The following is a 16,978-nucleotide window of genomic DNA, read 5'->3' as shown; positions in this document are numbered from 1 at the left end:
ATCTCAGATCCCCAGGCTTCTGTGAAATAAAACCTATGTAGTTAGCTACTGTTCTCTCAGTCTCCTTGAACACTGATAAGAACATTCCCAAAGACAATCCAATTCAGAAAAATATTAGCTGCCCCACATCAATCCTGAAATAAGTACAATTAATAAAAATGTGTGATGTCAAAGTTATTAAAATGATGAAGAATGTATGCTCATGTGTGTTCTTGTGTCATGGTCAGCTGACACAGAGACATAAATGAGGAATTTGGGAAGCTGTCTTTAATAAATGCTATAGTGATTTTAAAAATTCTATAGTAATGCAGACTATTCTAAGCTTCCTGATACTGGTGCTGGGAACTGAACCCAGGTCTTCCACAAGAGCAGTATATGGTCTTATCTACCAGGCTATCCCTTCAGATCCAGATTTGTGTTTTAGGAAAGATGTTAATTATACTAGAAGTAAAATGATTATAGTAACTGTCAAAGTCAACCTTGTATCAAATACTAGATTTACTGATTTAAAAAATTAATTAACTATATTTTTAGAAGGCATATAAAATAGGTTTCTGTCCCCTCCTTTGCCCTTCTCTTACATCTACCTCTCCACTTAAATCTTATCCCACATTAGTTTCCTTTTCCCTTCCTTCCACCTGTTTTAAGATCTTTCTTGTATTGAATCATTGCAGACTTATGCTTGGATTTAAGAAAAGACACAGAGAGATGACAAATCCTTCCTCAACTTGTAGAGCAAGTTAGGAAATGAGAATTACCACTATCAAACGACTTCATTTCTATCTTGATTTGCCAGTTACACACACTCCTGCTCCCTCTCTTCTCTCCCTCTCTTCTCTCTCTCTCTCTCTCTCTCTCTCTCTCTCTCTCTCTCTCTCTCTCTCTCTCTGCACTTTTATTAACAGTATCATTTGTGTGGGCACTCAAAAATACAGAAAACATAACTCCTTGTGTAAGTGTGTTCATATTTTGTTCTTTGGGTGATATATATTGATTTCTTACTTCTGAGCATCATTGACAGTAAGTGGTTCTGTTCACCACCTCTCTTGACTACTTTGTAGGGAATGGTTGATAGAAGTCATCATTGTTCATGGCAACAATTTCCAGGTACCAAATCTGATATACATTAAATTGCCCTCCATTTCTGTGACTCCTAACCTGATGTTCGAGGTTGAGAGAAATGACGTGACCAATTAAAATCAAAATGGTATTAGCTCTGCCCAGGTGATAAGTTCACAACTCAGAGCCATTATAATGGTCATGGGTGTTTTTTGAGTCTTTCCTTTTTCATTGTACTTGAATGGTAATATACCAGTGGTTTCCAACCTTCTGATTGCCATAACCCTTTAATACAGTTTCTCATGTTGTGGTGACCCCAACTATTAAGTAATTTTCATTGCTACTTCATAACTATAGTTTTGCTATTGGTATGAACTGTAATGTCTTAGGCAACTCTTGTGTAAAAGGTCATTTGATCCCTAAAGGAGCCATGACTCACAGATTGAGAACTGCTGTAACAGACAAAGATACCCCAGTAGTCACCTTGGTGTCTTCTGGAAACCGATCATGACACTGTGGGAAACGAAAGTTTGAAAATGGTGTGAGACAGTGTTTAAACTTCAGTATCTAGAGTGATTCATGTTCCCATTTACTTATGTCATAATGTCATTTCCCTTATAGCATCTTAAGCTTGTAGCAGTAGAATACACACATATGTTTGTTCCATACATGTTTGTAAGTGAGATGGAGGGAGGGCAGGGACCTTAATCTGCTTTAAGGAAATAGAAAACAGATCTCCCCCCCCCCATCTGTCTCTCTCTGTGTGTGTGTGTGATGTGTAACAATAACTAAAGAAAAAGAGGCTATGGTTTTTGAAGGATAACAGCTGGTCATTCATGGAAGGGGTTGCAGGGAAGAAAAGAAAGGTGGTAAGTAGTATAATTATATTTTAACTTTAAAAATCAAACGATATCTGTAATTTAAGAAATATTCAAGTGTAATTTTTTCTCGCTATAAGATTTCTTTGATTTAAAGATCAAATCTCAATATTGTGGCTATCGGTTGGATGTTAATATGAGAAATTAATCCTTGCATTTTGGTTATGTGTTTTACATTTACAAAAATCACAATTCAAAATTTAGAACAGGTGTAATTTGCTAATCTGTTTGATTTGTCTATGACATGTATTATATTAATGCATATTATAGTTTGTAATATTGTTGTGATTATTTATATTACTTTGGGCACAAACTATTGCCTGTGTACTATTTTGTAAATAGAATATTTGGAATGTTAAACAAAAATTAAAGATGGGTGGCATTTATGAATTAGGAGGGGCCCCTTGAGTCTTTTATCTACATGAGGATGTAAAAAGTTAATGGTTGCTGGGCAAGGAAGAGACATTTCTAGATTTTGTTTAGCCTCTGATGTGGTTTGTACAGTCCTCCATGGTCCTTCATAGTCCTCTATTGTCCTCCATGGTCCTCTATTGTCATCCACTGTCCTCCATGATCCTCCATGGTCCTCCACAGTCCTCCATGGTTCTCCACGATTCTCTATGATCCTTCATGGTCCTTCACAGTCCTCCATGGTCCTCCAAACAATCTCTCACCCATGCTCCTGTATTCACTCCTTGTAAAACTCTTTGTCTATTTGTCTCTGTCTCTATCTCTGTCTGTTTCTGTCTCTGTCTCTCTAACATACACATATATTCAAACATACATACATATATATATATATACATACATACATACATACTCTCCTTCACACACACTTGCACATTCTTTCTCTCTCACACACATGTGTACTCACACACTCACACATTCAACAACACATAAAAATAAAGGGGGGATATTTGGAAGAGGAGGGAGGGTAGGAAACATGGGGAAGTGAGCAAGAGATAACAATAGGAGTGATGAAGACCCAAATACAGTATGTGAATGCAGAAAATATCATAGTTAAACACACACACACACACACACACACACACACACACACACACACACACACACATATATATATATATATATATATATATATATATATATATATATAACTTATACTTAAATAAGACATCTCTGAAAGGCTTACAGAAGCAAATGGGAAGAGGAGACATCCGAGAAAGGAGGAGAGAGAGTGTAGTGTGAGTCTCCCTTCAATGAACTGACTAGAGAAGGGCATTGAAACACTCATTTAACACTTTCTGGACCATATTAACTTTCTGCCTAGAACTGTGGATTCCTTGGGCAACATGGCATTATAAAGTGAAGATTTCAACATTTCCTAATTAACTTCCCTTTGAGGTCTTCTGTCCTGCTGCTAATATGAAGGTCTTCCAGTTTTTGTTACTATAGCTTTACATACTTTCCAAACGAAAAACATAACAAAACAACAAAATTGGTGCTACTAAGTTATTCAAATGTTTAGAAATTATGTTTTCAAGTCACTTATCAATATAAAATGGAGAAGGTCTTACATGCACCCCATCTCAGGTCATCTCTAGAATTGCTGCAAATGTAATTATGCAACTGCGAATAATTATATTCTCAGTTATTAGCTGAGAGCCATACAAATTTTATAAGGCAATAAATCTTATTAAATGCTCCCTGGAGTATCAGTTGATTCATTAACTTGTAATAAATGCTTTTAAAATGCAAATTAAATAATAGCTAGAAACACCTCAGTTAAATGCCACCAGGATATCTATTATCCACTTTTATAAGAAATCTATGTTCTCTTTTCATCGTAAAAATTAAGTTTGTAATCATACAATCAGTAAGATGTTTACTATAGTTGGAGAGAGCAACGAACTACGTGTGTAGAAAGGCAGTGTAGAAAACTAAATTTTAGCTGAGATTGTCAATTTTAAGTCTTTTGGTCCGAGATTTTTGTTTTGTTTTGTTTATTTTCTTCACAACCCCTCCAGGATGCTACCTAAAAATACACCAGTCACATTTGTTCTCAAGCTAAGAGAATAAACAGGAAGCCACTTAAATGTATAAAGATAATCACTGTAGGAGTATTCTGAAAATACAATGTGTGGTTGAATTTCACTGGGTAGATATTATTTTTAAAAAACATGGTTTGTTTAAAGATTCTTAATAAGGGACTTTTAGAAATGGCTCGTGATTAAAGAACATGTACTGCTCTCTTGCAGACGGCTCAAGTTATATTCTCTACACCTGTGTAGTGGCTCAGAACTGCCTGTATCTCTGCTATCAGGAGATGTAGAGTCCTTTTTTGGACTTTTCTGGTGCTTCCATTCACATGGTACACGTAAACTACCTAAACTTGTGCAGGCGCACATTAATGCAATGCGTAATTAATGACTTTTTAAAGACTTCTTTTTCAAGATTTAAAACCATATTTTTTTTAATTAAAAAAAAGCTTTAGTATAGAAAAACAGATGAATATCATCAACCAGAAATAAACTGTGTTCCAATAGTCTCTTCCTGTTTTCCTTAATATGTGCTGGAGTGAGTGTCCATATACATACAGTTCAGCTCTAAAGCTCAATATAATGGTTAAAACCATATTTTTGTGAAAGTCAGTCCCCACTCTCCACTCAACTGTGAAGAACGTCCTGTCCATTGGCTAGATCTGGGTAGGGGTTCGAAGTTTACTGCATGTATTGTCCTTGGTTGGTGCCATAATTTGAGCAGCACCCCTGGGCTTAGATCCACCCATCTTAATGTTCTTGTAGGTTTCTAGGGCCATCTGAATCCTTCTATTTCCCCATTCTCTCATGCTTTTCTCATCTAGAGTTCCCATAGGATGTCCTCCCTTCTGTACTCCTTTCGTGGTAAGTGAAGACTTTCATGAGACATGCCCCTTGGGCTATTGTCCAGATATAAGTGAGTATATACCATTTGACTCTTTCTGCTTCTGTGTGAAGTCACTCATTATGATCATTTCTAGTTCAATACTTTTGTCTATAAATTTCAGGAATTCCTTGTTTTTAGTAGCTAGTAGTATTCCATAGTGTGTATATATCATAGTTTCTTTACCCATTATTCAACTGAGGGACACTTAGGCTGTTTCTATGTTCTGGCTATTATGAATAAGGCTGCTATGAACATGGTAGAGCAATTGTTCTTGTTGTGTGCTGGAGCATTTCCTGGGTATATTCCACGAAGTGGAATAGCTGAGTCTTGAGGAAGCCTTATTGCCAGTTTTCTAGGATAGCGCCAGATAGATTTCCAAAGTGGCTGCACTAGTTTGCATTCCCACCAGCAATGAAAGAGTGTTCCTCTCTCCCCACATCCCCGCCAGCATGTGGTGTAGCTTGAATTTTTGATCTTAGCCATTCTGATGGGTGTAAGATGGAATCTCAGAGTCATTTTGATTTGCATTTCTCTGATGACTAAATACATTGAGCGTGAATGTGGAAAAGAGACCTGTAGGGAGAAGAGGGGCAAAGTAGGGATGAAAAGGGGCTGGAGGAGAAAGGGTGAGAATAAAACAGAATGCCCTGTGTAGATGTATGAAATAGCCAAAGAGCCAATTTAATCATTGAAAAAAAAAAAAAAAAACAAAAAACAAAACAACAAACAAAAAACAAAAAACAAAAAAACAAGTCAGCTGAAGTGTAATTATGAGTATGCTAAATGGAATAATAGCCTTTTCACTGCTAATAACTGGCAGTAGGGACTATGAGAGAAGTTACCACCACAATGACTCAGTTTTCATGCCTTATGGTTGAAAATATATTCATATTATTGGTTAATGCTAGCACACTGCTGTTTTTTAATCTAATGCCAAAGGCGCTGGCTAGGTAAGAATCAATGCAAGTAATGTCTCATTTTTGAAATTGTCTATTTGATTCCAAATCACTGGATAGTACTGCTTGGGAAGGAGGGGTATTGTAAACAACCAGTAATTTGCAGGGTCCGAGCTGGTGGGTAAAAGCCATGTTCCTGGTAGCCTATGCGTGAATTGAAATCCACATAGGTATAGCTTGCATGTGTGTGTGTGTGTGTGTGTGTGTGTGTGTGTGTGTGTGTGTGTGTGTGTGTGATGGCATATAAAATATAAAATTATAAAATATAAATATTTATTCAGAATATTCATTCATTCAGCAAGCAGTTATTGAGTTATAAACACTTTCCCAGAGTTCTACAATGAATAAAATGTATCTTCTTTCAAGGTGTGTTGTTTCTAAATCGGATTTATAAACTCATTTCTCATCTTTTTGAAGCAGGACTCTTATAGCCTTTAATAATACTTTAATTTTTAGAACAGACGAAAGATGGTAGGTAGACAGATAAAATAACCTTATTTAGAAATCACCCTATGTATCCCACCCTTTAGAATTTTCCTTCATTTTACATTTCCTTTTTTAATTTTCTCTTTCATGTCCTAATCATCTATATGTCCTAACATACATACATATATATAAGTTAAATACACTCTCTCATAAAAATCAATGATGTAGCTTAACTTTGCAGTTTCTGTTGACTTTTAGTTCGAAAGATTAATCATAGATGTCAGAGATGTAGACATTTTCTACTAATTAGTTGGTTTTTATGGAATTAAGATTCCTAATGTTTAGTGTATATATACTAAGAACCACTATATCTTCTTGTCAAAGTGTTTCCTTTTATATTTTTGTTATTTTATGATTGAGTTTTGTTTTATATGTCTGTTTTATCTGCTTATTTGTCTGTGCTCCACATATATATAGTGCCTACAGAGGCCAGAATATAGTGACAGATCTTCTGGAATTAAGTTACAAAGAGTCAGAAGAGCAACCAGTGTTCTTTTTTGTTTTTAAACAATATTTAATACAATTGTTTATGTATACAATGCTTATTTTTTGTTTGAGATGGCCATGAATATATATAAAATGAGTTGCGATCAAATCATACTACCTTCTATACTCCCAATTCTGATCCACTCTAATTATTTTTAATTTAATGTGCTAGTGTATTAAACCTACAGAATTTATCTGCATGAGCATGAGTGTAAAACTAGATTATTTAGTTTAATATAATAATGCTCTATTCTGTTATCTGAAAATAACATACTACTACCCCTTTATCTTATGTTCTTATTACTTTTGTTATCATATGAAATATTTTCTTGTGATATATTCATAAATACATATCATTGTATTTTTCTCATATGCGTGTCTGACACTACATTAGTCTGTTCTTGCTAATCTTAGTCTTCTCCCAAGGGAACTTTCTCTTTTTAATTTTAATTTTATTAATTTATTCAGATTGCAACTCAATTGTTATCCCATCACTTGTGTCCTCTCTTTTCTCCCTCCCTCCCGCTTTCACCCTATTTCCCTCCCCTAGGTTTAAGACCGAAGAGGACCTCTTCTTCCACTATATGGTCATAGGCTATCAAGTCTCATCTTGGTTTCCTGCTTATTCTTTCTTTGAGTGCCACCAGGCCTCCCCACCAAGGGGAGGTGGTCAAATATGGAGCACTAGAGTTCATGTCAAAGTCACTCCCGGCTCTCCACATAACTGTGGAGAATGTCCTGTTCATTGGGTAGATCAGAGTAGGGGTTCAATATTTACTATTGTATTGTCATTGGTTAGTTCTTCTTGTAGGTTTCTAGGACCCTCTGGGTCCTTCTATTTCCCTATCTCCTATATTTCTCTTACCTAGAGTCTCAGTAGGATGTCCTCACATATATCCCAATCTCCTGGTAAGTGAAGACTTTCGTGGGGCATGCCTTTTGGGCTAGTGCCCAATTATAAGTGAGTATATACCATGTAAGTCTTTCTGCTTCTGGGTTAACTCACTCATTCTGATCATTTCTAGTCCCATCCATCTGTCCACAAATTTTGGGATTTCCTTGTTTTTAACAGTTGAGTACTATTCCATAGTGTAAATGTACCACAGTTTCTTTATCCATTCTTCTACTGAGGGACATTTAAGCTGTTTCCAGGTTCTGGCTATTATGAATAAGGCTAGCAGCCAGTGTTCTTGACATACTCTTCTCTATATCCCATACTTTAAAAATGCATGCTCTGATTTTCTTTTATCTTTTCTGATGAACTTCTATTTGAAGCCTAATTTGTCAAATATTAAAGTAGCTACACATAAAGCTCATGATCTGGATCAGAAGTTAAGAGCACGTGTCGTTCTTGCAGAGGATCTGGATTCATTGCCCAGAACCCACATGGTGGCTCACAAGCATTCTCTTTCTCTGAGTCCCATTCAGGACTTCATGGCCACTGTATGTAAATGCAAGCATGCAGACAAAACATTCATACGTGTAAAATTTTCAACCAAAGATTTTTCAAAAATTTTAAAATTTGTTTCATTTTATGTGCATAAGTACTTTGTGTAAAAATAGGCAGAGTGTGAGTGCCTGATGCTTTGGAAGTCAGAAGATGGTGTTTTATAACCCGGAATTGGAATAATATCTGGTGAGCCACCTTGTACATCCTGGGAACCAAACTTTGGCACTCTTCAAAAGCAACAAGTGCCATTGAGCGATATTTCCAAGATGCAAGAAATCTTCTACTTTTTAAATAGCTACAATATATTGTTTTTAGGTTCTAAATGCTATATTGATTAACTTACATTCTTTGACTTTTCATTTTTAAGTACCTTAGTATGACATAAACTTCTTAGAGAAGATAGTTTGATTGTCATCCTTTTATTGGTGGGTTAAAAACAGTTTTATGCAAGGTTATTATTTAAGATGTTTATTAGTTCCTGCAAATTTATTGGTTATTTTTATGTTCAGTTGATGATTGTGTCCTCTTTTATTTCTTTCCTACTGGTATTAAGGTTTTGCTTAATTTGAAAATGATGGCTTTCTTTCCCCCACAACACAATAGTCAAAGGGAAAGTGGAGATAGGCTGGGATATATGGTACTTAGCAGGGAAACCTCATATGTGTATTTGTGTCTCAGTCTTAAATCCACAAGCTAAACAGTGAACCTACTTCTGCTTAAATACATGATGGAAGCTCACTGACCATATAACAATTTATAATTTCCGTCAACGTACGACTATTTTTACAAATACAGAGTCAATATTGTTTCTCTATGAGCTCACTTTTACCTCTGTATTTAATTGCTTCATATAGCTTTTCCACCAAACATACAAAATGAATAATGGAGTAATAAATAGATAAAGGCAAATATAAAATTTAATTAAGAAAGAAATGACAGATCTAAAAATGTATAAATCAATATTGAATCCACTTAATATATTCACAACAGATGAAACAGAGTTTATCATTTCTACATGTCTTTACTTTGAATAAAAAGAGGTTCATAATTGAATAAGATAAATGACAGTACCTCACAATCATCTATAAATGTCTCAGCCTCTATATCCCCATTCATATGAGCATCTGTGAAATACCAGATAATTTTTTCCAGTGACAGGAACCTAATGTGTGTGTGTGTGTGTGTGTGTGTGTGTGTGTGTGTGTATAAAATATATATTTGTTATATATAATTACATATATATACTCTTAAGAGATCTAGATACCTCACCTTTAACATCCTCATTTAAAGTTCAATTGGGAAGCCATAGACAGAACAATAGGTGTTCAGCATGAAATTATCACTGACAATGCCTTTTATGCTGACAACTCATGGAAGGAGCTCAATTATTCGGAAGTAACTCTAAGGTCTGGTCTTGCTGCCCCTCTAATCTTAGCACTCACCACTCTCATCCCTTCTCCAGAACCTCTGGAGTTATCTTGCATCTCTTGAGTCAGCAAAGCTTACTCGAACTTCAAGGCTCTGCACTTCTTGATTCCTCTGCCCCAGTGGCCTATGCCTTGAATTTTCATGAGCCTGCATATCTTGGCATATCTCTGAATCAGTTCAAGTCATTGACCCTCAGGGAGACCAGACCCATCTTTTGTGGCCATTTACTTTAAACCTTAGTATCTTGTTAACCTTAATCACTGTCTTATAAAAGATAAATGGCTGAACTTTCAAGTTGCTTATGGTTATTGCCTATGTTTCTCTGTAAGAAAGTTCAAGAAGATATGACTTTTGTTAGGATCATTTATTCCTCTATCATTAAAGATGAGGTCATTCATGTGGCCTGAGGAAGGACTTTGACATATTACTGAAGAAGTGGTGGTAAATAAAAGAACAAAGAACTTTTTATCATTTTATTCTACCACAAAATCTTCATGTGGTCTTGGAAAGTAATAGATTATACGATATTCCCAAAGTGAAATCAAACCCAATGTGTACATTTTGTTCATAATTTTTGTACAATTCCATTTCTCCACCTTGGTTTTATGCCATCAGTAGAAATTGGAAGGCAGTTGTTAGACTGTTTTTCTCCTTAACTAAGTTTGTATCATTCTGAGAATATTCTTATGATAATGTTTCTTCACAAGAAACATAATTAAAAGACTGTGAATAACTGCTAAGTGGTATGTGGCCTGTAGTTATGGACAGGCTACTTTAGCAAAGTTAAGATAATAAATAAGAGGTAGCATGTAATTAGTGACAGAATTTTGTTTTTACAAATGTGGTTGTCTCTTCTTACATCCGCTTGTTTACCAAGCTATACATTATAGAACTTAATATCTACTATCCACATTTTGACTTGGCAGAAATGTCTGGGAGGGTTATAAACTCTGATCTAAAAATATGATCCTATTGTGAATGCTTGAGATATGCTAGAGATCCAGATACGTACACATTACTTTATGATTTATCATGGTGAGCTTTGGACATACTTTGAAACCTGTAATAGCCAAAAAAAAAATATATCTGATGCTTTTAAAGTGTTGAAAATATTTGCTGTGAATTGTAGAAAAGTCTCTTTCCTCAAAGGGTGTAGTAGGCAAGAGTGAGGCGACTTTAAAATTCCCACTTCCCAGCACCTCAACACCTTGCTACATACCCAACTTGATGCTGCTTTCTCTCTCCTTCTCTCTCTCTCTCTCTATATATATATATGTGTGTGTGTGTGTGTGTGTGTGTGTGTGTGTGTGTGTGTGTGTGTGTGTGTGTGTGTTTATGTGTATGTGTGTGTTCTCTCTCTCTCTCTCTCTCTCTCTGAAAAGAGAAGCTTTATAGTTGATCATGATGATACTTTGTCTCTCTTTCTTTTCTAAAAAGTAAGGTTTAGAGTTGATTATGGTGATGTTTTGTAAAGGACTCAAAGTTCTCAGCATTTCTTCACAACTAACTTCTATGCATGTCTACCTCCAGACATAGAAGGCTGGTCCAGCCCCAGCCATCATAAGAAAGTAAAGACTGAAGAATGGCTGCTTTCCATTGATGTTTTGTTAGTCAAACAGAATCTGCATGAGCATGATCATCTCAAGTTTAAAGACTGTAACTCTAATAAAGAAAAGGAAGCAAGGTATTTGGAGCAAGATTGTAGTTTCTACCACAAGAATGAGAATAGTACATATAAAACACAAGTTCTGTGTACTAGTCAATACTTACAATGTTGTAAAAACCTTGCAAACTCAGGGGACTTAGGCAGAAAGTTTATGAGTTTCAGGTAAGATGAACTATAGCCATTTTGAGTTGAGCCTGGACTAATGAGTGATACTATATATATTTCTGTCAATCAATCATTCAGTATATATATTGTTGAGTAGTAAAGCATAGAAATTATGTTTTGGAACCTGGCTGCCAGGATTTAAAGTTTATGTTCATGACTTACTTGCATGCTAAAGTTCTAAGACTGTTTCATGTGTCCAAATAAGGAAATAATATTAGTATACTATTGAGGTAACCAAATGTAATAATAAACATAAGGCCATGAGTATAGCACCTGACTAACATTACATAATAAATAAATGAGGAAGATGGATATGATGGTGGTGACACTGATACTAACAGTTAAAAGATCTAACATAATCCTTAAGAGTATCAAAAGTCTAGCATAATGACATATCTCTCAATTCTAGCATCAGGGAAACTGAGGCAGGAAAATCACAGATTTCATAGGAGTTAGGCTGAAGAACAAAGCTTTGTCTAAACAAATACTAAAACAAAGAGAGTTGCCATAGCATTGTAATTATTCACAGTGTTGAATGATGCTTGGAATGATTCAAGAATGGAGGAGTACTTGGGCAGGTTGTGGCAGACATGTACATTATAAAATATAATTTAAAAGATAATTCCAAGTTGGGATTAATATATAATGACTAAGTACAACAGAATTAATCAATACATTAAATCATATCAACCTTATTTTCAAGCTTTGAATTATTTTGAGTACACCTTAAATTTCTCTAATTAATTTACACTTGCCTGAAACACTAAAACGTTCACTTGAGTGTGACTTCTTTATTTTCCCATCACTAGAAAGAATTTGAAAAGTTCTATCATCATTAGAAAGCCTAATATAAAATTAATATGTATGCATTTCTTCTCATCTTTTAAATATGCAATAGTAAATGGTTTCTTAGTGATGAAGAACTGAGCACTGGTTTGAAATGCCACTTATTTGAATTTCATAAGTCAAATTTTCCTTCTATCTTCTTGCTTCCTTCAAACTGTCACTCAAATAACTACAGGCAAGCCATGAAGAACGAATGAATTTTTCTGATAAGGTCTGGTCTCAGAACCAGACACTTTTCCATTTTAAATCATAGTTTACTCAATGTATGTGTTGTAACTAACTATTATTTTTTTTTGTTTCAACTTTTGTTGCATATTACATATGCTTCTCTGTCTTACTGAATCCCCCAGAAGAAAGTCACATGGTAAACGCAATCACTACATCTATTTCAGAGTTCAGAAGCACAGAGGAACTACCTTGATTACTGTTATGTAAGAGAGCAGAGAAGACGAGATTACAACCTACTGTATCTTTGTGAATATACTTGGCAACACATTATTATGATTCTTCTGTCATGTTTTTGGAGCCTGTATTAGTTTCTTTTCCCGTGCCTTTGACTCTTAAATTTAAAATAATTTTCTTTAGTTCAGAGTTCAAGTTACCATTCCACCATGGTGAAGAAATCAAGGCAACCAGAGCTTAAAACATGTAGTCACATTTTATGTGCCATCATCAGAAAAGGACAGTTGATGCATGCATGTCACTAATCATCCCTCTCTCTTTACTTGTACAAGCCATGTCCTCTGTCCAGGAAATGGTACTGACAAATAAAATGCAGTATAACTTTTTTTTTCTATTGCTGAGACAAAACATCATTAACAAGGCAGCATTTAGAAGGGATAATTTATTTGGGCTTACGTTTCTAGAGGTCTAAGAGTCCATCATCATTACAGAGAACTGGCAGCTATGGCTGCAGGTATGGAAGCTGTAAGCTCAGAATTTGGACACCAAGCATGAGGCTAAGAGAGAGAACTAGGTACTGTATCTTTGACATACTTCTTTTAAGGCCACAGCTCTCAAATCTCCCCAGACAAGGCCACTAACTAGGGACCAAATATTCAAATATCTGAGACTATGGGGGTTATTCTCATTCAAGTAATCACAGGTAGGCTGTCCCACATCAATTAACATAACCCAGATAATCCCTCATTGACATTTCAGAGGCCTTTTCCCAGGTACTGTCCAGTTGATAATAAATACCATCACAGATCCCCTTTGATGCTACCGCAGGAATACAAATTTTGCCTGCTTTATCTGAAAGTTATATTGTAGAACTTTATTTCCACAATGATAATTGGTTGTCACTGCACCTGTAAGTTCATTTCTACATTTATCAAGTAAGTGGCTGAAAGAACCTATAGTTGTGTTATAAAAAATGCTGGTGAACTGGCATTATATTATAGAAGTCTGTTATATTCAGAAGCAAGGCCAACATGTGATTGATTCTCTCACAAAAGAATTCTCTATACTGTCTACACATCTGCCTAAGGCAGAATAAGCTATTTTTAAAGGAAGAAAAAGAGTAATACTGGTTATGCGATAAAACAGACTGCTTGTTGTATACATGGAGCTAGCTAGCTCTTTACAAATTAAAAGTTCTATTTGATTAAAAAAAACCTACCAAAGGCAAACAGGCATCAAGCAGGACACACACACACAGCTTCTTAATAATTCCTTGGTTTAACAAACATATATCATCATAGCCCCGTTGACAGCCAAATAGTGCTACCACCAACTTCTCTTGATAAAATGTAAACTCACATGAATGCAAATGAGAAAACCCATTTAAAATGCTTCTTTTTGTTCTATGGCTTTCAGATGTGCTGTTAAGTTGATAATATGTGATCGTTCCAATTTCTTTATGAACTTTCCTCTTAGCACTGCTTTTACTGTGTCCCATAAGTTTGAGTAGGTTTATCTTCATTTTCACTGAATTTTAGAAAGTTTTTAATTTCTTGCTTTATTTCTTTCCTGACCCAGTATTCATTGAATAGAGAGTAGGGCACTGCTGGACAAGCTGGAGACATACAACAGGCTAGGCTCCTGGGAGAAGATGAGATGACTCTAGCTGAGACTCCTAGTAGAGGAGCAGAGGCCATGCAATCTGAAAAAGTCACCCTCTAACTGGACAGGACTCTTAGTGGAGGAAGCGGATCACCAAACCACGCACAATAACATTGACCCAAATCTAACCTGCCTACAAGATCTGTAGGAATGAAGATAGAGCAGAGATTGAAGATATGTTCAACAAAAGCCTGGCCCAACCTGAGACCTACCCCATGGGAGAGAGCCAACCTTTGACTCTATTAGTGATACTTTGCTATACTTCCAGATGGGAACCTAGCATAGCTGCCCTCTGATTGGCCCCAGCCAGGAGTGTATAAAAAAAGATTCTGATACAACCAAACACTGGGTAGAGCACAGGACGCCTTGTTGAATGGGGTGGTGGTGGGGGGAAGTAGAAAGACTCAGAAAAGCTAAGAGCACCACAAAAAGACCAACAAAGTCAACTTACCTGGGCCCAGGTATGCTTTAGGAGACTAATGTACCAACTAAGAACCATTCATGGACCTGACATAGGCCCTCTATACATATATTGTCTGTGGACACTTTGGCCTTCATATGGGTCCCCTAGAAATGGGGGGCAGAGAGCTTCCCATATGTAAGAATTGCAGGGACGGGTTGAGGGACTGAGAGGAGAGCAGAAAGAGGGCTACAATCAAGCTGTAAAGTGAATAAATATATAATTAAAAACTTAAGTAAGATGTGGGATGAATGAACATATACCAGTTTTAACCAGACAGAAAACAGATTTAAAGTCAACTCAATTACTTTACAGAAGGAGGAAACAAAGGTAACTTAAAGGGACAGACATTTTGTCATAGGAAAAACATATATGTACAAACATAAAGTTTAGATCACAGAACACTGCCTTACTGCATTCTATATAATTCTTCAGTTTCTCCAAGTGACATGCATGGGGCTTGCTCTAAAGAGGGGCTGGTAATATGATCTAAAGGATCAAATATTGTAGAGTGAATTATAATGCTTAGCCTGAAATATAAAGATAATATATTCTTCAAAGAGAAATGAATCTGGAAAGAGCTTTAAAATTTTCTTTCCCAATTAGATACTCAGGGAGATCGAGGCACACCATGATCTGCTTGTGTATCATTGCATTTCTGCTGAATTCTCCATTACCTACGTCCACTGTTTTCATCTCTGCTCATCACTCAGAATGAACAGAATGCACATAGTTTACTGCATAGCCTTTCTTCTGCAGTCACTCCAAATCCAAGCATGAGTCGACCAACCTGTCAGCCACTATTAAATGACGTCCCTTCTATTTTCAGTCTGTTCATGTATCTCACTTCAGCTGCTTGCTAAGCCCCTGGCTATGCACTTGTACTGTGGTCAACACACAAAAAAACCATTACATTTGTTGTGATTGAGCACAAGTGACCATTATCACCAGTGTATAACCTACCTCCCAATTCAAAGTTGATTTAAGCTTAAATATGGTGTCTTTAAGAAGGCTTCTCAGCCTAAACCCAACTTAAGCTGTACCACATCACTCTAGTCATTATACGATGTTGGGGGATGGTCTGATGTATTTTGATGTTAATTACTGCTTTCTGTCTGTGACACACTTTTTGCTTAATAAAATGAAGGTATACCTTTTGGCTTGACAAGCCAAAGATTATCTAAGAAAAATCCTAGTCCCGTGCATTAGAAAACCCCTGTCAAGTGGTTGTTCAGGGAGCCCAAGAGATTTCAAAAAGAATTATAGGCTTATGTTGCTAACCTTGGTTTCCTGCTACAGGTTGAAGGTATGTCTGTATTGAGGAAGAACTGAAGAAACCATACACTTTGGATACAAGACTTGGACAATCTCAACTGGATCTAACCTGAAAGCATTCTCCCTGTTGGAGTATGGTCTAGCGCTTTGTATTTGTTAATTGCTTGTCCCTTGAGATTCTTACTACAGACCCTTATGTACCCCAAGTATAGCAGCTTAACCTTGCCTCCCTGTTTGATTAATAAAGTAAGTCGATACCTGGGCAGGGCCAGAAGAAGGTGGGTATGGTGAAAGTTCCTGAACTTTTGGGACTGAGAGGTTCTTGGGAAGGAGAGGCAGTCAGATACTGAAGGAAGAAAAAGGAAGAGAATTGCCATGAGTTAGGAAAGAGCCACATGGGCCCGGAGAAGTTCCAGATGAACGATATTGCTTGGATGAACAATCTTAGCAAGTATTTTTGGATTATGGATAGGAAGTAGCCACATAGAAATTATTAGAAGCAGATGGCATGGGATAGAGATTGAGAGATATTGAAAGGTAGATTAAGGGGTTAATATCTGCCCAGCACCAAGAAAAAATAAGGCTTATTTTAAAATACAGCAGGTATCTATAGTTTTTTTATTGTGATAGTGGGTTAGGTAATAATTACAAGCCTAATAATAAACATTTATTAGGCTATACCTTTAAACTAACAACAGTACTCCCTAAGAACTAGCTTTTGTTGTACCAGGTGGTGCACTGGAAGTAGCCAAGGGAGGGAAGTATGCAATAGTACTAACCAACTTCGATATTCGTGAACCATAGCAATGACCAGTATGACAAAATATCATGATAGGTACTAACACTCATATTTTGGCGATAACCAAAGTCTGT

Source organism: Acomys russatus, chromosome 13 (assembly GCF_903995435.1).
Source record: "Acomys russatus chromosome 13, mAcoRus1.1, whole genome shotgun sequence".
Taxonomy (NCBI): Eukaryota; Metazoa; Chordata; class Mammalia; order Rodentia; family Muridae; genus Acomys; species Acomys russatus.
Note: the sequence above shows the minus strand (reverse complement) of the source record.